The 27,273-nt window shown below is 38.7% G+C and overlaps 1 protein-coding gene and 1 long non-coding RNA gene across 2 annotated transcripts in view; one reads left to right on the top strand and one right to left on the bottom strand.

Moving 5' to 3' along the window:
• Positions 1-27,273, top strand: part of LSAMP (limbic system associated membrane protein) — a 649,962-nt gene that overhangs the window by 613,492 nt on the left and 9,197 nt on the right. The window lies entirely within an intron of this gene.
• LOC144339408 (uncharacterized) overlaps positions 15,238-27,273 on the bottom strand; it is a 28,365-nt gene continuing 16,329 nt past the window's right edge. The window contains exon 3 of the long non-coding RNA XR_013414396.1: positions 15,238-15,459. This is a non-coding gene — a long non-coding RNA (uncharacterized LOC144339408). The remainder of the gene's footprint in view (positions 15,460-27,273) is intronic.

The following is a 27,273-nucleotide window of genomic DNA, read 5'->3' on the forward strand; positions in this document are numbered from 1 at the left end:
AAATAAGGATCTATGCACTGAAACAAAAATGCAAGGTTCTCAGTCCCTGTGCATAAGAGAGATTTACAAATGGAGCAACTTCTCTCTATAGTCTTTCTTACTTCTGATAACGGCCTTGTTGTTTGTTTTCCTTAGTTTTTGTTTTTTTGTTTTGTTTTGTTTTTTCCTGGTTAAGCTGAAATAATATTCAGAGAACACAAGTCTCTTTGGCAGTGGTCCTTTAAGAAGCAGAGGTGATGTAAAAGCCTGGAAATGGATAACAGTGTGTGTGTGTGTGTGTGTGTGTGTGTGTGTGTGTGTGTGTGTGTGTTCTGAAGGCAGTGATAAGAGTGATTGAGGAAGAAATATTCAGTGAGAATAGATAAGGTGCTGAGAGAAGGGAGAGGCTGGAAAAAGAAAGTACATTTTTAACAACACAAGAGGAAGGGTGGAATAAATGATTCAAACGTAAAATCTAAAGGAGGAAAAATGGTTGCAGAAAGTTTTCTGTATGACAGTAAGAGACATTACTTTTCTGGTATATTTTTGGAACAGAGATGGAATGGTAGGAAACAGGAACATTTCTGAAGACCAGAGAAGATCCTGAAAGTAGACCAAGGAGGGCGCAGTCATTCTAAAGTCACTGATGTTAATAGGAGACCCCACCTTGGAGTCCTGCGCTTTAGCAGCAAGTTAGAGTCAAGTCTCCCACTCCCAGCTTTGCTGGGCAGGTGACTATGAGCACAGAAGAAGACACCCTCTGAGAAACAGGAGGAGGCTAAATGGAGTCTCAAGAAAATGATAACGTTTGGAATAGAGACACATTTATCAGAATAAGCAAAACAAATCAAAAAGTTAGCTCATGATGAATCAGAAAGTTCATTTGGACTAAAGGGAAAAGTCCAAAAAAAGTACTGTTATTATTTTGGAATAACAAACCACTAAGTTGTTTTTTTTTCCTGCACAGATTCTATTGGAAAAACTGGAAATATTATGACCAGAAGAAATCTTTCTATCTTGCTATATTCCATTTAGATGAGCCTTCGAGAAAAAAAAATATTTTTAGGAAAAAATCAACTTAAGTGAGAGTTCTCTTGAAATGTAGTGTTAAAGCCATTTTAAAACCGTTTAAGATTAAACTCCATTTATAAAAGCAACAACCACAAATGACTCTAACTTTGGCCTTTAGTTTCTCATTCATAGCCCTCATTGACTTCAGTCTGTGACAGTTTGATGAGATACAGTTATACAAATGCTGCCTCCACACGAAGTTTAAAATTCACAACATGTTTACTTGTCTCCAAAGAGCAAACATCAGTATTCTTTGCCGCAACTAGAGACATCAATATCCCTAAGACATTTGAGAATATACTTCTTAAGAACTGTAGTTACCTGATTCATTCCTAACATTAAGGATTCCATAAATGGTAGCCGGGGGAAAACAGCCGCAACTGGGAATTTAAGATTTACCAAATCTAAGTTGACCTGGCTAGGTAGAACAACATACACTTAAAAACTTAAAAAGAAGGTTGTTTAGAGATTAGTGAAAAGAAGGTAGAACAACTGGATGAGTTACAGAAAGCGAGCAATTATACATTTGCATTAAAGTATATTTTCTTTCTATTTAACCTAGACTAAGAACTATGCTAATGATATATTTCAAATCATAAATAAAATACCGCCTATAGCCTGAGAGAGAGGAAAGGGAAAGAGGCTGGAAGGATGGAATACTTGAGGGAGGAGGGAAAGTGAGCATAGACTAGGTCAAAGGCAATGAGATCCTGCTAGAGTTCATGAAAGGTAACATCAAGCCCTACAATACCAATGCCCTTAACCCAGTAAAATTGAGAAATGTCAAAAATCTTACAGAGTTTCTGTTTGTAAGCTGAAAATCAGGGAATAATCAGACAAGTGTATCCTATCACACTGCCCTTTATGATTTAGTAGAAGTCACCCTCCATTATACATTTGAGGATTTTGTGGTGCAGTGATTAATGATGTAGTACTTCCTGGTGGTCCCTCATAGGCACTACCATAGTTGTGTCTTTGGCAGCATGCAGAGGCACCACATGCATCAGCATTTGGTTTAGAATGGATGTCCCACTTTTACGGGAAAGTTAGGAGGTATAATCCTTACTGAAAAATAGAATATGGGCCGGGCGCGGTGGCTCAAGCCTGTAATCCCAGCACTTTGGGAGGCCGAGACGGGCAGATCACGAGGTCAGGAGATCGAGACCATCCTGGTTAACATGGTGAAACCCCGTCTCTACTAAAAAATACAAAAAACTAGCCGGCCGAGGTGGCGGACGCCTGTAGTCCCAGCTACTCGGGAGGCGGAGGCAGGAGAATGGCGTGAACCCAGGAGGCGGAGCTTGCAGTGAGCTGAGATCCGGCCACTGCACTCCAGCCTGGGTGACAGCGCGAGACTCCGTCTCAAAAAAAAAAAAAAAAAAAAAAAAAATAGAATATGAAAGATCATTAGGCTTTGAGGTAAAAAGGAACTATTCGAATTGCAGAATATTGTCAAATCTATTGCACTATTTCTTAGATCCAAGGCCTAAGAACAAACATTTTGGGGGAGAAGCTCTCCTTCTTTTGTAGCAGGACTGGCAGTCCCTCCACCCACCCACCACCAGTTAGTTTTGGGAGGTCCATTGTTACAACCTGCATAGTTAGAACCTTATATTTCACAGAGTTCTAAAAGAAAAGAAAGAAAAAGAGAGGGAGGGAGAAAAAAGAAAGGAAAGATGGAAGGAAGGAAGGGAGGGAGGGAGGGAGGGACGGAGGGAAGGGAAAAAAATAAGAGTACATGTGTGGGTCAATTGTCTGCTACTTACGTTCAAATAAATGGGATTAATGGGGAAAGGAAGACACTGTGCGAGTGTCAGCAGAGGTAATTTTCCACAGAACAGAGTCAGGAGGGGAGAAACGCTCGGGGGCAGGTGTTTGTGGCCACAACCCTGATGGAAGCACTGTGTGGGCAGCGGGGTGCTCTGCTGACCAAGCCAGTCCAGAGAATAACAGGCAGCTGGTGAGCCTCTGCCAGCCAGCGGCAGCAGCAGGTAGAGACCCAGAGCCAGAGCCCCTGAAGAGTTAGCGATTATTCATCTTCATTGGTGTGTCAGCGCATTTTCAGCCGTATCCACAACAGTGATGAGCTGACTTTTCACACAGTGTCAACTTGCGGTCACATGCATACATATACTTCCCCACTCTCTATTCAAATACTGATCTCCAGAGGGGTCAAAGTCATGGAATGAGAGTGTAAGAATACATTGCATTCATAGTAATTTTTCCCCAAGCTGGTGGAAGCATTCCTTTCTCATTCATCTAGTTCTCCACACATTCTAGCACTGTGTCTGTCTAAGATCCACACTACCTCAGTCGGTATAACCAAGTAATGCCCTGTATATCTTTTTCTTCATCCTTGGGCTAAGCATTACCTTATCGAACGTTTTGAATACATTAATCCAATGGCACAATGTATGGACAAGGATTCGGCTCCCTAGTCTTTGTCAGACAGGGGGATATGCATGACATGGATGAAAACTTGGACTTCAAGTGATGCCAAGACAAGTTCCATCATCTGCATAAGTAACTCAACAGACTGTGTTTCCACACTGATAACTAAAATTCACCCACAAAGGTGATAGGTGTATCTTGTTTCATGCTCTTGTTGAGTTAGAATTAAAATAACCGACATGAAGGAAGAAAGGGTGATGGGTGATAATTTAAATGTTGTCACTTCTTATTAAGTGAGTGCAACGTACTCTGCAGTATGCACTGTGCTAAATGTTTCACATGCATGATCTGATTTTTACAAATTATATTTTTGTGTCAGAAACGGGTCTTGCTATGTTGCCCAGGCTGGAGTGCAGTGGCTATTCATAGGCACGATTCCACTGCTGATGAGCATAGGAGTTTTGATCTGCTGCATTTCTGACTTGGGCCAGTTCGACCCTCCTTAAGCAACCTGTTGGTCCCCGACTTCTGGGAGGCCACCTTGTGAAATTTAGTGCAGACACCCAATCAGCATAGCACACTACAGCCCAGAACTCCTGAGCTAAAGCAATCTTCCCACTTCAGCCTCCTGAGCAGCTAGGACTACAGGCACGCATCACAACAACCCTACTATGTACTTGTGTTTCTCCATTACATAGAAAAGTTAAGTGACCAGTGCAACTAAGTAAGGCTGAGCTTGAGATTTAAATTCAGGTAGTCTATTTCGAGAGTCCAGGCCCTAAATCAACACATTATCTGCATTGGTGTATGTGGGCATAAATACTAGGAGATATATCTTGTAAGTTAGGAGGTGAGCAGAATCTATTTGTTTTTCTCCTTTTTTCACTCAACGAGGTCTTTCCACTGTCTTTATACTGCTCCATCCCTTCCCACCCAAGGGCACTGCTTGTGTTGCCTCCCACTTCCGTTTTCATTAACCCCCAGTAGCCTGCTACCACCAGGTAAGTTCGATGATTGGCTTCTCTTTGGCATGTTGACGTTCTCAGTGAATATTCCAGCCTAGTAGTCAGCGTTTGGTCTAGGAGGAGAATAAGGAGGAGAATTTTCCCACACATTAAAGAACAATCCCATTGATTGATTACCTTGTGCCTTAGAGAAATGCATGGATTATAAAGGTCTTTTGAGGCTTTTGAGTACAAAAGAATAAAAATACAAAAAAAAAAAAAATCTACACTGGGCTTTGCTGCATCCATGTGTAGGAGGTGTTTTTAATTTTCTTTTTAAACTTTAAAATATCATTAAGTTGTAAAGCCGTAGTTGACTACATTTCAAGTACTACCAGAGTAATCCAGCCCTAGAGGGTGTCTTTATAATGAGGGCCTCCCCGTTTTCTTTAAAAAGTATTTTGTTATCGGAAAGACTTGCTGTTTAAACATACAGCATTTGATGATACCAGTCAAGACTTGGCAAAGCCTAGGCCAAGCACAGTGGCTCGAGCCCGTAATCCCAGCTGAGGCTGAGGGGGGTGGATTTCTTGAGTTCAGGAGTTCGAGACCAGCCTGGGCAACATGGCAAAACCCCATCTCTACCAAAAATACAAAAAATTATCCAGGTATGGTGGCGTGCACCCGTGGTCCCACCTACTCAGGAGGCTGAAGTGGGGGGATTGCTTGAGCCTGGGAGGCAGAAGGCAGTGAGCCAAGATCAGGCCACTGCACTCTAACCTGGTTAACAGAGTGAAGATTTGGCAAAGCATTTTAACCAGCTACTTTAAGATGCCGCACAATAAAACAGCTTGAGCTGCTATTTACCGACATGTAGTTTGAAACACTAGATGCAAACTCCTTAAATGAGTTCTCTGTGGATACATTTCTCCTCCCCTCGCCCACCCACTTAGCAGGTAAGAAATCAAAGCTCAGAGTTAAGAGACCTTGCTAAGAGCCATATCATATAGTACTAGGGCCAACCTTATAGTTCTATTCCCACTACCTCCCAATCAGCTGCTAAGCATGTTATCCTCCTCAAGTAGCAGCAGCCAAAGGAGAAGTGCATAGCACCAAGGGTTCTGCCCACCCTTAGTTTTGAAAATCAATAGTTGGAAAATTTCTTTTTCCTTATAAAGTGGTATTTACTTCACATTACACTCTTACAGGATCCTGCAAACCCTAGCATGAAGTATAAAACAGCAGCAGAAAAATGCGCAAAGAATAAGAATGAAAATTGGGAAAGAGAAGCATCTAAGGAAAGATACGTGAATAGGATGGAATTAAGAGAATGAGAATAACTAATGGGGCATGATAAGCCTAAGACGATGATAACAAGGTGGAGCTAAGACGGTGATAATAAGCTGAGAAGCAGTTGAAAGGCACTGAAAGGAGGGTGGGTGAGATGGTTTAGCAATATAAATGGTCATGTGGAAATAAGGGCAGAGTGCATTTACCCAGCTGTGAACAGCATGATGAGAAAATATTAAATGGAGTCATTTAAACAGTCTTAATAATAATAGTAATAATAAAAATAAAATTCAGTAGAAAGAGTATAATATGGGACAGTGGTCTCCAACTGCTACATAAATGCTAAAAGCAGTTTAGCTATTTATTTGCAAAGCTGGAAACTTAATACCAAATAACCAGTGGAGGCTTAAACCATTTTTCTACTTGACACTTGTGTAACTAACATACAATTGTTAGTTGTTGCTGTTGACCTGCTTCATCTTAGTGGACTTAGGAAACTTTCATATTTAAGTGACAACTTCAGCCAAGTTAGAGAAAAGCTGACTCTGCAAGGAGACTGAGTTTTCTCAGTGTCCAGATGTATCCAATGCCCAAAGTCCAGGTAAAATCTACTATTTTTAAGCATATGGCACAAGATGATAGGCTATCAGATTTGAATATGCACATATGCTTTTCTCATTGTGGTTTTGATTTTTGTTGATTTTCATTTTCCATTAGTCTTTATTTAATCAAGCTGCTAGGAGAAACACAGAAAAGTGTGTGATAATTATGTTACACTATCACATAATTTTGGAGTTAGCAAACAATACATCCTATCCCTAATATTCCATTCTATATTTCTGAAAGAGCCTCAGAAAAGGATTTAAGCTTAGGTCTTTCATGAGATAAATGAAGGCCACCCTAAATTCTGAACTCTGTCAGTACATTCTATTTATGGTCAGTAGCTTAAGTATGGGACTATCAGATACTTTTAAGCTAAGACCTCAGTGTTCAAAAGAAAAGTACTTCTTATTATACTCAACAGGATGTATCACCAAGCAAATTTGATTGGTTGATCAAATTTCAGGTAAGATTGTATTATAAAAAGAGGGGGAATTAAGGAATAGACTAAAAATAAAATTATATCATGCTAAGAAATGTATTACCTTGACATTACTCCTATACTGGTATCAGTAATGTGGAAGTAAAAACCTGAGGGAAATGTTGAGCTAACATTGCCCACAGTAAGTTCTTCAAATGCTTGGCTAAAACTGATGTGAACTATAGGGCTTAGAGAGAGGAAAGAAATCTGTAGCTGACACACGTTCATGTCATGAGCTAAAGAGATGAGAACCAAGACCAAGATGTATCACCTGAATTTGATCACGATTATAAACCCACCCTCAACTTCAACTCTCTAAAAGATCTAAAATCTTGATGGTGGGTTTTTTCCAGTAGGATTCTGTATGTAGGGTTGCCACAATCTGATGTTGTCCTCCTACACTAGCTAAAATTTTTAAATGCTCTGCATTTTTAATTTTGTTAATAAATTTCTTTGATAGTTTAATGTTAATAGGAAGTACAGAGAAATGTTTTATGAGAGATATGATCCTGTAAGCATGGAAATTCGTCTGTTGTATAATTGTTTGAATAACTAAACATGAGAAAATATATATATATATAATATTTAAAATCTCCATGATGATTACTATTTTTTCCCCTTTAGAACGTGTTTTACCCACAATCCCCCACCCCATTCAAGGTCAGTATGATTTTTATCACTGTAGCTCTCTTCCTGGGTCATTCTCCATCGTCTTTAACATGCAAAACACACAAAGGGGGGAAAACACATTCATAAAATTCACATACAGTGTAAATCATTTTTTTCCCTTAAATCTTTTTAGAAAAGCCAATTAGTTGCTTCCAACACCAGTTGAATAGGCATGGAACAAGACTATTACCCGACTCATCTTCAAACTCTGACTCATCTTCAAACGGGTCAGTAGCTGTGAAGGCAATGCTAAACTTAGCAAGCAATTTTTTCCTACAGTCAATATTTATTACAAGTAAACAGGAACTCACCTATTTGGGACACAGCCAGTTAAATTCTCTAGCCACAAAAATACCAATTCTCTGACTAACCACCCTCATGGTTGAAAGTCTATACAATCCAAATCTGAAGTCATTGGTATTACTTATAAAAATTAATGTATATGCTGCTAAAGGTTAACCAACTCAACCGGATTATAACAAAGATGTTATCTTTTCTTAAAATCATGGCCAATTCATGGGTTTTTTCCTGTCCTTTTAAATATACCTGTCTTAGAAAACACAAATGAAAAAACAAGATAATCATTCTGAATTCCTTTTCATAAACTTTCTATGCACTTAAATTAAATTTTGCCTCCTGCATCATATTTAGATGCAAGGTGCAGGCACAACTTTCTAGCTTAAGGCTATTTAAAGGGAAATTGGCAAATAAAATTAAAACAATATAAAAAATCTGAAATGAAACCAACCTACCATTGAAATTAAATTCCAGAAAAGTGATTTGCAAATAGCACTCAAAGACCTGAGAAAAAACAGAAACTAGGCCATGCGTGGCCTAGCGTGGAAAAAATAAATCCAATTAAGCAAGATTATCATACACACTATAAAGGCAATGTGCTCAGAATTAAAGGTAGAAGGCTGCTGTTTTATAAGTTTGAAGATGAATCATGTTTCATTAACATTTGTCCAAACTATAAATTCTTGCAAACTTGTGTGTAGATATTCAGTGTCAATAATGCAATGTTTTGCATGTATATGCATTCACATATGCAAATGTATTTTAATTACTTTTGAGCTAAGGATTGCAAGGTTTCAAGGATCAACAAGACAGCTTAATAAGGGTTATTATCAAATTTTTAAAAGAGGACAAACTATTTTTAGTGTGAAAGCTTAGAACTGTTGAATTAAAAAAAAACAAAAAAAAAAACAAAAAAACTTCCCTAAAACAATGAAATCTGTTTCTAATCCCAGCCACTAAAAATAAGACTGTTAAAATGTGCCTGTTTTTTAGACTCGACATGATACTTACTGTTAATGGAAAATATCCCATTTTGAATTCCTGACATGCCACAATTATTTTAACACATTTATGTTCTAGTGTTGCTGCAGAGATTGACACCACTTTATCATGTTGCCATCTTGCAAATGTCCTGATATGAAAAACACACACATATGCATTTGTACCATTGGATAGCATTTTCAAAGAAGTCATGCCCCATCTGAGATGAGCTTTGTATAGTATCACTGTGACTCTAGTTATCCTTTGTGAGAGCAGTTCTGCAGCCGCCAACTCAAATATTTATCTGATCACGCATTATGATATATGTAACTTTAAACAAAGTGAAGCCAGACACCGTTCACAAAGGGCAGCTGTCAGATACTGAAAAACAGTCTGGACTAGGGATGGAGCACGAGGGATTTTGTTGAACTTCATGTTTCCCACAAACTGAACTGTTGATTGGAGAATGACCCTAGTTTGATTTTACATTGTAGGTAGACTGTAGTTAGCTTTCTTAGATCCAATAGTTTTAGAGAATATAGTTTATCTTATACTAATACTTTGGTCCTCTGCTAGTGGAAATTGAAAAGCTGTTCATTAAGACTTGGGATGGCTGGTGTGAGAGTTTGCTATACAAAGATAGTCCCCTCTTAAGTTTTCTGTTCTTTACAAGGACTTTAACTTCCTAGGGATTGAATCACTGTTCTTCTCGTCTTTCCAATCGAGGTTAACCCAAGTGAAATGCAGCTTCCCATTGAAAGAAATACTAACAATAGGATGCTTAAGCCTTTTTATGGTGCCAATTAAGTACCCAAATATCTATGAGAAGCATGCCTCACTGTGGTCATAGCTATAATGCAAGGTATCTTCATTTAATTGAATATCATATATTGTCACCATCTTTGTGAACTCTTAAATTTCATTCCTAAAATATCAATTGTCTCTTAGAAATTGGTTGATGTAAAATAGCCTAAAATTTTTAAGACAATTAATTTCCTTAAGGTGTTTTGAAAGTGGGTGTTTCAAAAGTTACAAAGATTTTTTTCTGCCTTCCCATTATAAAAAGGAGAACTTTCTTTCCTAATTTCCAACCTCACAAAGATATATGTTTCATTTCAGCTGCTTTATTGTTAATATCTCTCATTGGAGGATCTTTCCTCCTATCCCCACTCTACATGGCTCATCAAGCTGACTGGGGATGCACAGCAGAGTCGCAGCAGGAATGCAGTCCTAAACCCCTTCAAGCTGTGATTAAACAAAAACAAGGCTCAATAAATCAAATGCATTTCCCTTGGGTTTCCTTCATCATATTGCTTGATTTTCTGCAGTGATAATAATAATACTGGAATTCCACCAGCGGGTAATTTACATTGGCTGTGGCCAATCAGAAATTTCCGAATGTCCTTCCCCCATCTGCCAAAAACAAAACAAAATATAAAACCAGTTGCTTCCCTGCTCCTTCGTTTAAAACATGTAAATAAAATAGTGTTTTATCCTTGATCTGTTTCTGATAGGTGTTTTCTTCCATTAATTTTAATTTAGCTTTATTCTGAAATGAGTCCTGAATTGCATAAATTTGCATAAATACCTCCGACTATATTGCTGCAGAAAATCCACTGAACTGCAAAATGAGGAAAGAGTCAGCTCTCAATGTCTGGGGGAACTTTTCTCACTTTGTGAGGTTGACATTGTTTCCTGAGGTTTCTGGGTACTGAGCAATGATATTATTTCTCCCCATCAGTTTACTTGTGCCTAGCTCTTCTTCATAATGGAAGTGCACCCAGAGACACTCTCACATTGAGGACCATAGGTTCAGAATGAAGTGTTGAAACCGCCTCAGAAAATTAAAAAGAAGTGAAACAAGGGGCAAGGACAAGGGCAAACAACCTTTTTGTTTATGGAACTCTCAAGCGAAAAATTCCCTTGAGCGTGGGGCTCTCTGGACTCAATCAGCCTATCCCTTTCTGATCACTGCCACTTTGAAACAAAACAAAACAAATTCTGGAATGTGTCTCACTTGTTTGCCTCCCATCTGATTATTTCTCCCAAGTGAACAGCCTTTCCATTCACTAACCCCGTGTGGCAAGTGGGCTTGGGAAATGTTGAGATTATCTTCCAGGTTCAGGCATGGCACCGGGTTTGTTCACAGCTGCTTGCCATTCCATCCCTGTTTTTCCATTGATAAAATGCATTGCACATGGCTGGGTTTGCATGATTAATACAGCTGTCCAAAGCTTTTTCAGAAAACAAAACAAACCCCCCCTCCAAAAATTAAAGTTTCGAAAGAAATTAAAATCCAAATCACAAACAAGCGAGGCTTGCAGAAATCTGAAGTTGGCCTGGCATGTCTTCTCCCTAAGGGAGACTGATGTTCCTACAGGCAGGCCTGGCATCAGAACAGCTATATCCTAGCTACAGTCAGAGGAGTGGGTACACCCGCCCTCACCTGGCATTCCCAGTAATAGGTTCTTGAAATCAAATTCCAAAATGATGAAAGGTAAAATGGGAGAAAAATTTTGAACATATCCCATGCTGTGAAGATCACTGAATAATTTCCAGTTTCATTTATTTTCTGTAGAATACCATCCTTAATATTAAAAAGAAAAAGCTTCTTTTCAGCTCCTTAATACAACAGTATTTTTCTTTGTTTAATAATGGTAGTAATAATAATAATAACAATAGTTAACATACATAATGGCCTTCTAATGTACCATTAGAGTTTTAAGGGCTTTTGCCTATATTAACTCCCAAAACCCTGAGAAAGAGACGTGCAACTTTCTCCTACACTTTTTAATGATCAAAGGACACCTAAATTTCAACCTACCCCTTATTGCACCCAGGCACATAAACAAATCTATAGTATATTAATAATCACCCTTATGTATACATTCATGTTCATTAGATATGCATCTTTCCAATGAATTTTAAATGTTCATGTAATTTGTTTTATGTATTACAATGCTTATAACACTCAGTTACTTTGTCTACACAGTTTTACAAAATCTATTTTCAAATATGCTTAGCACAGTGAGCACACACTTATGCCCAACTTACACAGATTTATATGAAAGCATTCATCTTTTAAAAACATGAGCAGAGCTATCTGGCATCGGCACATCTAATTTCACACACTTATTCAGGTTGATTTACATATACACCTCTATTAATCATGGATAATTACTAGCATTGTTCCTGTAATTCAGTGTTTCCAACTGTGAAATGGGAAAGAAATTATACTTTTCATGCCTACAAGCTCAAAGTGGTATTTTAAATAATATACAAAAGAGAGCTTCAAGTTCCTAGAAAGAAGGCATATTGAATTTAAAATAATCATATTCGGATACACATGTCTCTTATAATTTTTAAAAGCACTGATATTGGCAGGTATAGTCATATCATATTGCATGGACATAAGCTAGATATAAGTTCAATGTGCTCTTATTATATTTTGATGTGTTATGGATTCTAAGGATTTCTGAAATCCCCACACTGCTAAAGTTTTAATGTAGAAGCATCCTAAGGCCAAATAAAAAATATTTTTCACTGTTTTCTTACCAATATCATAATATTACATTTAAAAAGAGCTGCAAAATTGCACAGTCCCTTGTTGTGTGGCACACACATAGACACACACTTTCAGTGGATGCCTTTTTTTTTTTTTTTTTTTTTTTTTTGAGACGGAGTCTCGCTCTGTCGCCCAGGCTGGAGTGCAGTGGCCGGATCTCAGCTCACTGCAAGCTCCGCCTCCCGGGTTCACGCCATTCTCCGGCCTCAGCCTCCCGAGTAGCTGGGACTACAGGCGCCCGCCACCTCGCCCGGCTAGTTTTTTGTATTTTTTAGTAAAGACGGGGTTTCACCGTGTTAGCCAGGATGGTCTCGATCTCCTGACCTCGTGATCCGCCTGTCTCGGCCTCCCAAAGTGCTGGGATTACAGGCTTGAGCCACCGCGCCCGGCACAGTGGATGCCCTTTATACATATTACCACATGACTGCCAAACCATCAGCCTAAAGGACCTGCCGTTTTTGCTGGTCAAGGGTATAAAGTATGCCCTAGGAAGGATTTCCCTTTTTAGATACTTCTCTCCTTCCCACTGGCTGGCAGAAACAAGGATTTTGTTTCTACAAATAGAATTTAGGCAGCCATGTCAGCACCAATTTACAACAAAATGATTGGCTCTGATTAATACACATGAAAATTATTGAGTTGACCTTCATACCTCATTCCCTGGCTCCTTTATGGGAACAATAGTCTGATTTCCTTCTGATTTGCTTTAGTGGTTAGAGACTCAAGTGGGATAATTGTACCAATATTTCATGTGGAATCAATAGTTCACTCATCAATCCAATGATTTTGACACCGTGTAATAGGTGAGGTTTACTCCCCATTTCTATGTCTTATCTCCCCCACCTCTTTACTCTTCCTTCTACTCTGTTTCCTAAACTGTTGTTCTCTCCCCTGCTAAAAGTTTCTATCAAGAATAAATCCAAAATTTATTCACACCATTATTTAAATGTTCAACAAGAGCTTGGAAGTGTTATTTCTCTCAAAATTTACATTTAGCTTCAAGCTAAATGACTAAAAATCCTACAGAGTCAATTTAAAGATAGGAGAATGTTTAGTCCTAGAACTCCTTCCTAATACCTTTTCCTGCTTTTCGACTCTGGATCTGCCTGTACCAGTCAGCCTTTCCTGGTGATCTCCCTGTCCTTAATGCCTTGCTGTGCTATTTAGATGTCTAGAGCCAGCAGGGATTTGAAAATGAGTATTTAAAAAAAAAAAATCCAAGCTTCCACTAAATTTTAATTTGACAGAAATATTGCTCTTCTATGAGCTTTATAGAAAAAAAATATTTCAAAGTAACAGTTACATTTGGGGATTAGGTTTAAGTAATTGGCAGTCTTGTCTTTTTAATTAAAAGGAATAAAGCTGCCTAAGAGGAGCTCAAAGAGATTTGCAGCAGAAAAAGTTGGCATGCTGCCCCAAAGGGTGAGAAGACCAGGATTTTGATGGACAGAAAACTGACATAGGCTCCTCTGGTCTTCAGAGTGCATGGCGGCACTGCTTGCTCTTGAGTCTGCCTCACGTGCCAGTTAACATGAGCATAGCAGTCAACTGTGAGAAACATTGCTGTGTGTAGACAGGAAGGAAGTCCTTCCTTTGGGAACTGAGTTCTGGGTACAGAGACTCTATGGAGCGAGAGTCTTTTTTAAAAAGTGATAGTACATAGAGGAAACAAACAAAAAAAAAAACAGCAAAAAAACTCCTCTAAGAATTAAATCATCGGCCGGGCGCGGTGGCTCAAGCCTGTAATCCCAGCACTTCGGGAGGCCGAGACAGGCGGATCACGAGGTCAGGAGATCGAGACCATCCTGGCAAACACGGTGAAACCCCATCTCTACTAAAAAATACAAAAAACTAGCCGGGCGAGGTGGCGGGCGCCTGTAGTCCCAGCTACTCGGGAGGCTGAGGCAGGAGAATGGCAGAAACCCGGGAGGCGGAGCTTGCAGTGAGCTGAGATCCGGCCACTGCACTCCAGCCCGGGCGACAGAGGGAGACTCTGTCTCAAAAAAAAAAAAAAAAAAAGAATTAAATCATCAAGATAGTCCCAGCCCCTGAAAAATGTCTTATCATAACCCAAAAAGTATAACCTTAATTTTAATCTGTTCCTTGGCTCCTTTCTCTACATTTTCCACCGTATTTACCAGGCATTACCTATGCATGTTCTCTTTGACGTCTTTCAAACAAAACCAAAGAAAATGTTTTGATAGTATTGACATTCACTTCTAAACACTGATTACTAGCCATGCAAGCACCACTAGGCCATTATCCCATCTATCTGGAGAAAGCATCAACTTCTGAAGAGGCAAGATACAAATTAAGCTTAGTAACAATTTCCCTTATACAGTCATTCCAGCCTCATGATATTCTTTCATCATCACAAGTTATTTGTAGCTCTTAAACTAAACAAGCACCTTTATGGGGAAAAAAAAATCAGTGTAAGACATCCCACCTTACACCTCCCCTTGTATACTGCTGTGAAGAAACACACCTGCCAAGTAAGAACACAGCATGGCATAATGAGTTTGGAATTCCAATTTAAGGTTTTCCTACGTACTGAGATGTATGGTGGGAGTAGGCAGACTACTCACTAGGACTCCACAGAGAATGTCAGCTTATATCCACCACAGATCAGTGGGGGAGAGACCTTACAAGTCATTTATCATGCTTCCTAATTGGACCCTGGGGAGCCAAGCACTGCCATAGTTTACTCTACAGTTTCGCTTATCACTGAGCTGATTGTAAAAGAAAATGCTTCCCACATGTCTGTAACACATGTGTATGATTAGCACCCAGACATTACCACTAACATAGTATCTTTACTGTCAATGGCAGCTAATAGTTCATTCTACTTTTTATCTGCCCCATACTCGCAATAAAGATTCTGACTTAAGCACCCACCTTCTAAACCTCGGAATCTCAGCATGACTTTTTTTAACTGCCTAAAAAGCCTAAAAAGACATTTGGGGGCAATAGTAGCATCCTGTAGGAAAAAAAAAAAGCAGTAGAAGGTAGCCATACCTTGGCTGAGTGTCCATTCTGTTTACCATCCCATGCTCTGTAGCTCACACAGCAGCAAGCATTCCCAGCCAAGTTTTATGTTGGAAACTTGCTTGGCCATTCTACAATGGTTTTTCAACTATACGTGTGGGTTTTGTATGAGTTGGAAGCTGGGGATGTTTGGAGAGCAGAAATAGCTAGAAACAAAACAAACCAAACAAAATGAAACCAAGCAGTAACTTGCACTTCTCCGTTGAATTGCAAGCTAGAGTAACTTGGGAAATGTGTTTTCTTTTTCTCCCTTGAGTTCCAGAACACAGGTAAGTTGATCGCTGACAGCTGTTAAGAGCAGCAGTGCTAAAAGAAAACAACAACAAAAAGACGGAATTATCCCATTCATTGGAGACACCGGTCTTCCGTTGGGGGATCAATCTTCCCATTCTAACTCACAAATAGTAGGATTTTTTGTTCTGTATTTAGAGGTACTCTCCACTTGCTCTTGCCTTTGCTTTGTAGAATTTCTTTTAGAGGTCACGTTTTCTTTTCATGATGATTTCTAATCATTAGGAGCACAAGAAAGAGGTTTCATTCTTGATAGGCAGTTAAAACTCATTTTTTGGCACAGATCAAGTTAACGTAACATGCTTAATATCTTGATGACACCATTCATTTACTCAAAGAAATATCTTAGTATTTGCTCTGAGCTGGGTTTTGGGGATGACAAAGGAGAATGAAGCAGGTACAGCTTCTGCACTAAGAGGATTTACAGATCAAATGGAGAAGCACTTAATGAACTAAGCAACCACAGTAAACTTTAAGTCGATGTAAAGATAACTATGAGGTGTTTGGGGAGAACAAACCAAGGCACATTAGCTAGTCTGGGCTGGTCAGGGAAGACTTCCGGGTCAAAGTGAAGTTTAAAAGACAGAAAGAGGAGAAGCGGGGGAAGAGAAGGACAACCCAGTACCTGCAAAGGTCCAGAATCCAGAAAGAACTTAACTCACAGGGATCCACTATAAAGCCTAATACATTTTTTAAATCTAGAAAAATAATAGTTTTTACCTAATAGTTTATTCTCTCTTGCGTCTGGCCTGTTTACAAAAAGAAATAAACATGATAAACCTAGTGGAGTTAAAGGTGAGGAATTGCTATAATAAACAACAATGTATGTACATTTCAGAATAGCTAGAATACTTCAAATATTTCTAGAAAAAAGAAAATGTAAATATTTAAGGTGATGGATATCCCAATTACCCTGATTTGATCTTTATACCTTATATGAATATATCAAGTTTTTTTAAAAAAAGATAATTTCTAGAAAAATACAAATAAAGATTAGAGATTGGGCATTTTCACCTGTATTGCACTCAGGACCAGGAAGAGCACTTGTGGGCTTAATTGTATAGACACACATTGATATTATGTACTGTGTGGCAGGTAGCAGTATTTAGGTTAAGCTTCCTGGAGGATACTGACAGCCTGTTATCTAGCAGAATGTCTAGAGAAAACTTGCAGCCTTTCAGTAAGGAGGTTTGATGGTAGGTTTTTATTTTTAGTTGTAGAAATAGGTTGTAAGGAGTCATCAGTATTTTCAGAGTTGCACAAGAACCTGGTTATAATGTTATATTTGGAGTCACTGACATAACAGGAGTTACAGATAACCAAACTTGTTATTGAAGCATTCTGGAACTGCAAGGAATAATGTTGCTGGAAGTAGTCCAAAGCAGAACTACCAAGAACATTTACCAAGTTCTGCACTGCGGTGGTTAGTGCAATAGAGGTAGGTCCAAGGGTGACTCAGAGCATACCAACATTTTTTAATCCCTTATCTCCTTATTTCCAGAAGCTTTAAAAACCCTGGGAAATCTCACAAACTCACTTGTTATCTTTGCATTCAAATTCTGCAGGCCAGTTACCTCGTTTCATGGTATTTGAATGGTTTTGATTTTAACACATACAAAATCAAAATGCATATTACATTGATTAAAGATGGTCTTGCATGCCTTAGGATTTTGAATGTAAAATGCATTCTAAAATAAATCAGAAATTCACAATTTGGGGCTGGAAAATAGAAAGTGAGGAGTAAGACCAGAAAGAGTGTAAATCTCTGGAGACCTATCCGAACCTGTAGTTTTACTCTTTCTTACCAAATCAGATACATGAAAGTACAAAAGGCTTTAGAGTATACATAAAGTTTATGTTTTTAAACACAAAGAAGACATATATAATCTATTTTATGTTTCAACAACTAAGTAGAATAAACAACTGAGTAGATTTAGGTCCGGAAGCTAGTTCTTTTTTTTTTTTTTTTTTTTTTTTTGAGACAGTGTCTCGCCCTGTCACCCAGACTGGAGTGCAATGACTCAATGGTGCAATCTCTGCTCACTGCAACCTCTGCCTCCTGGGTTCAAGCGACTCTCCTGCCTCAGCCTCCCGAGTAGCTGGGATTACAGGCGCCCGCCACCACGCCCAGCTAATTTTTTGTATCTTTAGTACAGACGGGTTTTCACCATGTTGGCCAGGCTGGTCTCGAACTCCTGACCTCGTGATCCGCACGCCTTGGCCTCCCAAAGTGCTGGGATTACAGGTGTGAGCTGCAGCAACTGGCCTGGAATATAGTTCTTTATTAAATGAGTTGGCTGGTCTCTTAATTACAAAGGTCAAAGGGCCAGGTTGCACCCATAGACAAGTGCCAAGGTGCGTTTTAGGCACAAGAGCAGAGAAACCTGTTTCTTCTTTATGACAGAAGCTGCATGTGTAGTCCTGAGTACCTTACTGACAGCTGATCCAAATAAATTTACTTCTGGGATTTCTAATCTTATACATATTTTCAGGTGGCATAGCCCAGAGAAACCCCTTTATTAAACTTAGCCTCTTTGGCATTCTGGAACATTTAATTCATTGATTATTAAACACTAAACCTCTCAGGCTAAATAAGAAACTTTCAAAATGTAAGAAAGCTGACTTAGTGCAAGAGACTTAAGAAAGTATTTTCTTTATGTTGAGAGTGTTTAGTGAGACTGCTCTTTCTGTAACAATCCGTATCACCACTGAGCAAAGCCCATAATGGTTAAAGTCAAATCATATACCTATACTTACTTTATAGGACAATTACCCAGTATATCAAGCCTCTGGTCCGTAGGACCTCATCAACCTGGATGATAACTTTTTTTTATTGCATTGCCATTTCATACTGTTAAGACCATGTTGCTTTGGAAATTAGGACTCACCCATCTTAGCTTCTCTTTTGCTTTACTATATGGTATCTCCCAACTGAAAAATGGAGAAAAAATTTTATTCTCCTTGTCATATTGTGAATTCCCAACAATAATCTCACATTGGGTTCACCCAATGCCAATGCCAAATAATCAGAAAGTGATTAATTCCTTTTCTCCGCATTTAAAGGTTTTTTAAAAAAAGAATGCATTGATTTGTTTTTATAAATAGTTTTCTATTCTGATGATAAATGTTATGCATTCTCATTATGGAAGAATTTGAAAAATATGAAACTATAATGAAGAAAATAAAGCTCATATGTTATCCCTATCCTTAGAGATAACACCATTAATGCAATATAAACAAATGTTTTGTCTGAATGTTTGAGCTGCCAGTGTACTACAGAATGTTGAAGTTTAAAACCTAAAAAGTCTTCTATTTTCCATGCTCTCAGAAGCTGGGCATGTTTCTGTTACTTGTTCAAGGTTATAGCAGAGGCAGGCCCAGGAGCCACCCTCCTACCTGGGCCAGGGTGCTCTCCACAGTGATGTGCACACCCAAAGTGCTTTCAGGTCTAAGTCAAATCTTGACTCACAAGGGATTTCCTTCATGCACCTCCAGGATCCGCAGTAAGGGTCCTCCTTTCAGATGTGGGGGCTCATCTGTTCTCTCTCCAAGTTGTCATATTAATATTGTCCATTTAATAGATGTGTTCTTTTTAATGCAATGACAATTTAATCTTTTTTTCACATTCTATTCACTATAGAATATTTGATATAAGAAGTGAGGCCCAAATATTTTATTCACATTTTTCAACAAGAAATTATACCAGCATCATTTTAGTTTGGTTTCATTCATTCATTCAGTGAAGAATTAACACCATTTGTCTAGGGCTGCAGTATTCTGGTACTGTCTACTCATGCCTATGTCATTATTTACTCTGACAGAGCATTAAACTGAAGTCCATTTCCAGTCACAGACAACTATAAAGAAGAAAAGCCTTTAGCGCTATTTGAAAGTAAAGTGTAGCATTCCTTGCTGGCCCAAATCTGGCTAAGGGAGGCCAACTTCCTTTCTCGAATATTGATGACATGCTAAGCTTGCTTAGTTTTCTCAGCTGGTTTGATATATTCTCTTAGTCATGAGGACAATGGTCCACCTATTAACTAAGAAAATAGGAAGGCCGGGGATGTTGGCTCACACCTGTAATCCCAGCTCTTTGGGACGCCAAGGCAGGCAGATCACCTGAGGTCGGGAGTTTGAGACCAGCCTGACCAACATGGAGAAACTCTGTCTCTACTGAAAATACAAAATTAGCTAGGCGTGGTGGTGTATGCCTGTTACTACTCGGGAGGCTGAGGCAGGAGAGTCGCTTGAACCTAGGAGATGGAGTTTGCGGTGAGCAGAGATTGTGCCATTGCACTCCAGCCTGGGCAAAAAGAGCGAAACTCTGTCTCAAAAAAAAAAAAAAAAAGAAAGAAAGAAAGAAAAGAAAATAGGAAGAATCTTAAGGTTGGGATTCAGATCCATTTCTCTATTTTGACTCTTTTCCCACTTCACTAGACCCAGAATGAATACTCTGATCTCAGAAAACATTATTCTAGAAATATTAGGCGTTGAGGTTTATACAACATGAATATCATACATGGGAGCAAATCAAAAGTTCTAATAATTCAAATAGGAATCACAAGACAAATACTTTTCTATGGCAAAAGAAAAAAATAATATTTGTAAGTACAAGCTGCTAGTCCCTAAAGCCTCTGAGTGAAGAAATCTGTGAGAAAGACATTGATAGCTTTCAAAGTGTGACTTGAAAATTGAATTAATAAAAATTGCCCCCCTTTAAGCCACTATAATTATAAAGGTTTTATTTTTCAAAATGGTGGCCAATAAATAAATAAATAAACAAAGGTCAGAGGGCAAAATCCATAAATTTCCATGGCAGAATCTTACAAATGTGATGCCTCAGGTCCTTGGCGTCAGTGAGGAAGCAGCAGCAGGTGCGACCTCCTCCTCTGTTTCTTTTATTACATTTCTTAATAATTTTAACCCTACCCCTTTCTGCAATTTCCAGGAACTGGAGAATGAAATCCCTATTGAATTTGGACCTTTTCCTGTCCCACTTCTGCAAATACACACTCTTACTAACTCTGGCCCAGAATTTTTAAAGTGCCATTAATTATTCTTACGTCATTTTCAAAACCTGCAGCACATCAGAGGGTTGGCCTTATAGAAAGACTTACGTCACACACATAGAGACAATGTTTGCTTTTACAAATGGCTGCAGCAGGTTGAAAAATAAGACATTCGTGTTCAAGTAAATACCCTAGAATTAGAACAACTGTGCAAACAATATAAACTCCCCAAACTCTACGTTACCTACATGCCAATGTGAATGAACTCTTATGAGTAGGGGATTGGAGAAAAGTTGTCCAAAGTCAAGATTCAAAGTACTAAATGTCAATTCTTTTCCTTATAAATGTGTTGTACCCTCACTTCATCTCCCAGATAGAACTCAAAGAAAGCAAAATGCCAAAATTTTCCACACATAAATATATGAAGATTTCCTAAGATAATGAGGGAGTTCCCGAACTATAAACTGTAGTTTCCAATGGAGCATCTTTCATCTTTGCAACAGTCACTTGAATTTTTTCAGGGATGTGGATGGAGGGAAGGGGAGAAAGAGAGACAGAGAAAGAGAAAAAAAAATCATGTCACATAGTGAGAGATAAGAGTAAGAGATTATAGTAAAGGGTAAGAGGAAGAATATATCTTCAAAAGAAACTTGGAGTTTTATTTGTTAAGGTTTACATTTTTATTAGTCATGAAGGTATTTGAAAATAAAACTCAGCCCTCCAAAAAATGTTCTACCTGCCAGGATTTGGGAAATAATACAAGGACCTCTTGTCCCCATGTGGCTCTTCAAATAACTGTGAATTCCCAACAATAATCTCACCGTGGGTTCGGACACTGCGGTTCTAAAAAGAAAATAGAATCTCCCCTCTCTAGAATCTTAACTAGGGTAACACTTGAGGTATTAATTGATTCATTCAGTCTCTCATTCACTTATTTCTTTATGCATTCAGGTATTTGTTCAGCATATCTACTGGATCCTTCTTCTGTGCTAGACAAATACCAAGCTGAGGATACAGTAGGGAACAAGGCAGATATATTGTCTATGCCAATAAGAGAGCTCGAATCAATGTTTTTAATGGTGCAGGCTAATGTGGCTGGGTAATGAATCCGAAAGTCAAAAATCAAGGACAGATTAGCTTAAATAAATGTCTCAAGGCACTCGCCTTTCCTAATATTAAATTATTTCCCCACTGCCTTCTTCTACTACCTCATCAGGAGCTAAGATCTAAGCATATGATGGTAAGGCTCTTAAGAGAAAGCCTAGTACATTCTCTATACTAGAATCCCCCAGTGTTGTGTTTTGCATTGCTTCAGTCGATTTACCTTTCTCTATTATGCCTTGTACCTTCACTGCCACACTTAACACTTGTTAAGTGTATTTGCTGAAGCAAGATTAATATGTAGTTAGAAGTTTTCCTGAAAGGCATAAAAATCATAGGTTCCAGGTTATGTTCTAAGCAGAGTGCCCTGGAAATCTCTGTAAAAATTATATCCCTGGCAATGCAGTTTGATTCACAAACATGAGATTGCATTTTCACTAGAAAAGCAACAATAATGTTTAGGTGTTAAATGCAAAAAGAATTCTGTCTATAACGACAGAAAAGTCCCCTCTTGAAGAGTAATATTTCATGCCTGGCCTGACACTGGAAAAAAAAAAGTGTTTATTTTTCTCATTATTGCCACCTCGTGGACAAAGGTGATTTATTTGGACAGCACATAGGAGCATGTCTTAGTATTACCACAAGATGGCAACACATAACCACATTTTCAAAAATGTGCTCAGACTGTTCTGCTCCTACAGAAGGTGGTGGTTAGGAAATAATAGTCCAAAATAAGCATTCCATTCCCTTTTCCTAAAGAAAAATGGAATTCCAAGTGTTAAGATCTTTAGGATTCCACAAAGAAGTTGATTTATTACAGGCATAGGGAGGAGTACTTAACATTTAACTGGCAATTTATTTTGCTTTTTAAAGATATTTCAAGCAAATGTATATTTCATATCTGAATTTTTCTGATATTAGCTTCACAGAGAATATTTGGGAATGTTTTTTATATGCTTCTTGCAATCAACTGTCTCTAGTTGATTCATAGGGGAGAATCTGTTTCCTAAGAGATCCATTAGAATCCATTAGAACATGTGGATTCTTACCCACACCTAGGCCAGTGATAGGTTAATGCAGGCACATTGCTAGACTTTTCCTGATCAAAATGTACTCTAATCAATCTGCTTTCCTGTCACTTTTTTTTTTTTTTTTTTTTTTGACAGAGTCTGACTCTGTCGCCAGGCTGGAGTGCAATGGTGCCATCTCGCTGCAACCTCCACCCCCACCCAGGTTCAAGTGATTCTCCTGCTTCAGCCTCCCGAGTAGCTGGGATTACAGACATGCACCACCACACCCAGCTAATTTTTTGTATTTTTAGTAGAGACGGGGTTTCACCGTGTTGGTCAAACTCCTGACCTCGTGATCCGCCCACCTTGGCCTCCAAAAGTGCTGGGATTACAGGCATGAGCCACTGAGCCCGGCTACTTTTATTTTTTTTTTTTTTTTGAGATGGAGTCTCGCTCTGTTGCCCAGACTGGAGTGCAAGGGCCTGATCTCGGCTCACTGCAATCTCCGACTCCCCGGTTCAAGTGATTCCCCTGCCTCAGTTTCCCAAGTAGCTGGGATTACAGGTGCGTGTCACCACGCCAGGCTAATTTAGTAGAGATGGGGTTTCACTATGCTGGCCAGGCTGGCCTCAAACTCCCGACCTCAGGTGATCCACCTTCCTCAGCCTCCCGAAGTGCAGGGATTACAGGCGTGAGCCGCACCCGGCCTCCGATCACCTTTTTTGTGCTACAATATCCCAGTGTTTGTTCATCATGTTGTTGCAATTATGTATATATATAAATTATTTGGACTTGTAATGCCATTACTTACTTGTTAAGATATATTTTTCTGTCTCCACTAAAATTGCACTGATATTGTGTAAAATCCACTAAAATTGTGTAGAAAGGATTTTACCACAAAATTGACAACTTTCATTTATTGAGCATTTATTGTGTGTCTGGCACCATTGTAAGTATAGTATGTTGATTAATTGATTTAATTCAGAGCACAAATTTATAAGGCGCATGTAAAACTCATTTTAGAGATGATGAAACTGACACAAACAGAGGGTAAGAGAAAGCTTTCAGCAGAATCACTGGGCTTCCTACCTGTCTGGATTTCTGAACAATTGCTTGAAATCATTCCCATGAAGCCTGTGTACCAGAAACTTAGTGTTCTTTAACTGAGGATGGCCTCATTGAGGATTGAGGCCTCTTTTAGGAAAGAGCATCGCTCTGTAGCCTTAAGGGGTTCTTAAAAATTCTTATCATAATAAGCTATGAGGCTTAATGCAAGAAAGAAGGAAAGTTGCACTTTGCACAAAAGTCGTGCCTTTCCAACCAGTATTGAATCATTTAAATGTCCCAGTGATACCTCTTGAGTCATACAGGCATTGCTTTCACAAAAACTGCTGAAGGGTATTGTGGAATAATGGGCTAGGTTCTGTCTAGAGAAGTGGGAGCCCTAAATTTCAGTCTCAGCTTTGCCTCTCACTTTGCAAATGACCTCTTTGGGCCTCAGTTTCCTCATGTTTTCATGAACACATTCTCCACACTGCCTTTCAATATTTTTTAATGCAATATGTAGATCCAAAAGAAAAGATGTCAAAGCTGGTATTATGAAAGGAAGCAAGTGGCAGTATGTTTAATATACAACTTAAAACAGCAGTGGTTAGATGATGAGACATATACAGAACGACTAGAGACAACAGCTGGAGACTATTGTTTCATGTATTAATAGAACCTGGCTTCACTTCCAGGGTGAGTGCTGGCTTCTGCTAGGAGAGGAGAATTCTTACTCCATCTTTCTGTATGGACTTGCAGCATGTTGCATTTGTTAAATAGAAATAACTGGAAGTGATGGGCTTCAAGGACAAAAGACAGGTTCTGTATTCCACCAGTAGTTTGGGCTCTTCTATCTGAGCACCCACTAAGTTGTTCCTGAGCTTCAAAGTGGTATCCTATAGAAATTTTACATGCTTGCTTCTAAAGACCTAAGAGCATTGTGGTTCACTTGATAAAGATACTTAAAAGAGAAACCAAATATTTAACCTACCTGAGCTCTTCCGACCCTGAGACTTATTTATAAATTAAACAAATATTTATTGAATATCCACTACCTGCCAAGCTCTAATCTAAGCACTAGGGATACAGTATTTGAGAAGGTATACACAGCTGCTGCCCTCGTGGAGCATATATTCTAATGGAGAAGATAAACTATAAACAGGCAAAAAGTATACACATAACATGATGTCAAGTTAGAGGTAAGTGCTATGTAGATTAGTAAAGCAGGGTAAAGGAATAGAGAAAATAACAGAAAATGCTATTTTTAACAAGATGGTGAGAGGAGTCCTTTTCAAGTTGATGTCATTTCAGCAGAAATCTGAAGGAAGTGACTAAGTGATCAATACAAAGATCTAGGGGAAGAATATTCCAAGCAAATGAAAAGCGAGTGTGAAGGTTTTAAGTTGGAATAGACTTGATCTGTTGGAAGAAGAGCAGGACGGCCAATTGGCTTGAGTGGAATAAACCACAACGAAATGGTAGGATGAGGTTATGGATCAGACACATTCTATTGTTCCACTGAATTGCAATCAAGAGTACCTTTACATTCCATACTCAGAGTTCTTGAACCTGTCTACATGCATACAATGTAGCATCAGGTATTTGAAGCTGCAAATCATTTTTGCCACCTCCAACTGCACAATATCTGTTCCAATAAAACAATCTCTTTCCATTTGCCTTTCTTTCTGTCTCTACCAATATTCTTTCCTATTAAAATGTTCTTTCCTCCTTTTCTCTTATTCTCCTTTCAGTGGAGAGTATCAGACTACCTTTGTGTTTCTTCTTAATTGATAAAGATTTTTTATTTGTTTTTGTTTTGCTTAATGTTTCTTATTTTAGAAATTGGTACCACCGTGCACTTCAAGCAAAAAGGTATGGTTCTTATTTTTGGTTACCTTCCATATGTCAAAATTAAGGTTTCACAGCAATATATTGTTGTCTTATATACTTGAGTTTCAGTGGAATAATTTGTGATAACGATTTCCTTAACACAACTGGCATTATTTTTTCCAAATTGTGAACTTTTTCCTTTACAAATAGTTCGTGATCAAACCCATGACCCTTACATTGCTCTTGACAGTAATTTATTTTTAAATCCCTGGAACAGAGTAAGTTATGCTTTGCCCTACTCCCTGTTCCTACTTTCCCTTTCTTAAGTATTCATGGTTCATTCTGACAGAGCTGCAATTTTGGAAATGCTCATTGCCCAGTGACAGGGCTCTCAGAAGAGATGCAAAGCCTAATTTACATTCACTTGTTGACTTCATAAAACAGACCCCAAAATGCAAGTAGTTACTAATTCTGAGGTGCTGTCTTTACAAGTCCAATAAATCATAGTCCCTAACAGTGTGTATCTCCAGACCAGAGCCACAGAGGCACTTATGTGGCCAGACCCCACCCTCTTCACTTCCTGAAGGTCACCTACATGATTATAATTGTCTCATATGAAGGCGTCTTCCTCTGTCAGTGTCAGAGGGGTGAGACAACCAAGATCACTCTCAATTGTGGAAACCTATTCTTGTGGAACTTATGTCCACCCATGATCAAGAGCCACAGAGATTATGGACACTTTGTTGCTTACTCCCAAGAAAGGGCCAGCACCGTGTTTATGGTCAGTGCTACAAGGTCCTCCCTAAGGGAACAGGGAAGAGGCGGCCATGAATATATACTCGGAAACAGGATCATTTGAGGCCTTCAAGAAGGCATAAAATATTGTCCCTTTCAGCCCTTCTTTACTTCCCAATGCCATCATTACCAATTATGTTTTAATCTTAAGTGGCTAGTATTATATGTGATGCATTATGGATTTGATATGTGGTTGAAGAAATAGGGCATAGCTTTTTTTTTTTAATTTCAAAGACAAGATAAACTGCCAGTGTCACCAGAAGTTCTACGTATTAGACTACAATTTTAAAAAATTGTATGCCAAAATTCCTGCTGCTGTGTTGATGAAAAAGATGTGATGATTCTGACTTTACTGTGAGAGTTTTACCAAAATCTCACTTTATAGAGAGTAGAGAAAATGCATAAAGAGCTAAAGAAAATGTAGGAAGAGCTCACATTGTATTGATTTTAAGACCCATTACTCAAAGAAAACATCGACATAGTAGTTCCCCCTTATCCGCAGGGGATATGGCCTCAGGACCCCAGTGGATATCTGAAACTGCAGATAGTACAGAACCCTACCTATACACACTATGTGTTTTCATATACATATCTATGATGAAGTTTAATTTATAAATTAGGCCCAGTAAGGGATTAACTACAATAATAATAAAACAATTCTAACAATATACTGTAATAAAAGTTATGTGAACGTTATCTCTCTCTTTCTCTGTCTCTCTGAATATCTTATTATACTGTATGTACCTCAGGTAAGTGAAACGGCAGAAAACAAAGCCACTGTTAAGGGAGGACTACCGTATTTCCTCTCCTCTAATTTGCTGCAGTCTGAGCTTTAATCCTTTCACCCAGAGGAAGCTGTACTGGCAGAAAATGGACAGTA

Source organism: Macaca mulatta, chromosome 2, assembly GCF_049350105.2.
Source record: "Macaca mulatta isolate MMU2019108-1 chromosome 2, T2T-MMU8v2.0, whole genome shotgun sequence".
Classification (NCBI taxonomy): Eukaryota; Metazoa; Chordata; class Mammalia; order Primates; family Cercopithecidae; genus Macaca; species Macaca mulatta.